Source organism: Papio anubis, chromosome X (assembly GCF_008728515.1).
Source record: "Papio anubis isolate 15944 chromosome X, Panubis1.0, whole genome shotgun sequence".
NCBI classification, from domain to species: domain Eukaryota; kingdom Metazoa; phylum Chordata; class Mammalia; order Primates; family Cercopithecidae; genus Papio; species Papio anubis.
In genome coordinates, this window is record NC_044996.1 from 89,121,384 (window position 1) to 89,123,236 (window position 1,853).

The 1,853-nt window shown below is 46.2% G+C and overlaps 1 pseudogene across 1 annotated transcript; it reads right to left on the minus strand.

The window, feature by feature from the left end:
• Positions 1-656: 656 nt before the first annotated feature.
• On the minus strand, positions 657-1,621 carry LOC116271982 (annotated as a pseudogene). The gene has a single exon (XR_004180712.1). The product of XR_004180712.1 is annotated as a T-complex protein 1 subunit zeta pseudogene (transcript).
• Between the last annotated feature and the right edge of the window lie 232 nt (positions 1,622-1,853).

Consider the following 1,853-nt stretch of genomic DNA (forward strand, 5'->3'; position numbering starts at 1 on the left):
TTCTCAGATCTCAACCTCCGTGTTGGGAGATCCACTGCTCACTTCAAAGCTGTCTGACAGAGTTGTTTGCGTCTGCAGAGGTTTCAGCTGCTTTTTGTTGTTGTTGTTGTTTAGCTGTGCCCTGTCCCCAGAAGTGGAGTCTACAGAGACAGGCAGGACTCCTTGAGCTGCTGTGAGCTCCACCCAGTTGGAGCTTCCCATCAGCTTTGTTTATCTACTTAAGCCTCAGCAATGGTGGGCGCCCCTCCCCCAGCCTGGCTGCTGCCTTGCAGCGAGATCGCAGACCGCTTTGCTGGTAATGATGGAGGCTCCGTGGGCGTGGGACCCTCCTGGCCAGGTTTGGGATATAGTCTCCTGGTGTACCCGTTTACTAAGATCCTTGGTAGAGTGCAGTATTGGTGTGGGAGTTACCTGATTTTCCAGGTGTTGTGTGTCTCAGTTCCCATGGCTAGGAAAAGGGATTCCCTTCCCCCTTGTGCTTCCCAGGTGAGGCAATGCCTCCCCCTGCTTCAGCTTTTTCTGGTCCAGCTGCAGCAGCTGAGCAGCACTGATTATCAGGCACTCCCTAGTGAGATAAACCCAGTACCTCAGTTGAAAATGCAGAAATCACCTGTCTTCTGTGTCGCTCATGCCGGGAGTTGGAGACCGGAGCTGTTCCTATTCGGCCATCTAGCTCCGCCCCCCTATGCCTTCTTTTGAAAGAGCATCTAAGGAAAAGGGGTCAATCCCCTTTTGATTAATAACAACAATTCCTTTATCTGAATCACCACAGACTTTCCTTTTCAGTTTTTTTGTTTTTTTTTTTACTCTATCTTCAATGAATTTTCTTTAAGCTTTTAGGAGTTTTTCTCTCTCTTCTGCACTTTTGTAAAAAAAAGATCCAGAATTCTCTTCTGTTTTTTCATACTCTAATGATACGTTACAGGTGAGGACGTATGCATCCTCCACCCTTTTCTTCATATCAGGATGCCATGCTCCGTGGTCCAAAACAAGCCCTCTGATTAAGCTTGTATCAGTTTCAGATTTATGTTTCATCTCCATGATCTCAATCATGAAGAGATCAATAGGTTCATCTTGTTTTTTAATTGCCACAATGGAGTCCACTACAGCCTCTGTTAAGACATCTACAAGTTCAGGATGAACTTTAGTACCAAGAGGTGTTCTGGCCACATCTATAAGTGCTTCCCTGTCCATCTCTCTGCTTACTTTGACTTCTTCCAAAAACTGAAGGGCCTTTTCCTTTGCAGCTTCAAATCCTTCAGCGGTTATTCAGGGATGAAGGCCTTCAGAAATGTAGAGATCCGCCTGTTTCGTTAGCTCTCCAATGATTAGGCACATTGGAAGTCGTAGCATCACCAGTTATATCATCCTGGCCTGTTGCTACCTTTGCTATTAAGGAAGCTGTTGGATGTTGAACTTGCATTTCGTGAAGCAGCACATTGCCGTCTTTAGTAAGTTCGATGTCTCCAGCGCCAGAAACGAGCATCTTCACAGTGCCTTTGGGTGCCAGGTTGGTCCTTAGCACGTCCTGCAGACCCCGCGCGGCGCTGATGTTGACCACCAGGGCCGCCTGCGCTCGGGCCACCTTGGTCTTGGCGTTCAGGGTTTTCACCGCCACCATAGCTGCTCCAGTGGAGGAAAAGGAAACAATGCTGAGAGCCCATAGCTGGTGCAGCAGATAGTCATATATTTTTTAAAGGAAAACTGTTTATGTGGTTAATCACATTCATTGATTTGCATATGTTGAGCAATTTCTGCACCAGAGAAATAAAGCTAATTTTTTATATGCTTCAGAATTTCATTTGCTAGTATGTTGTTGAGGATTTTTGCATTTATGTTCATCATAGATGTCG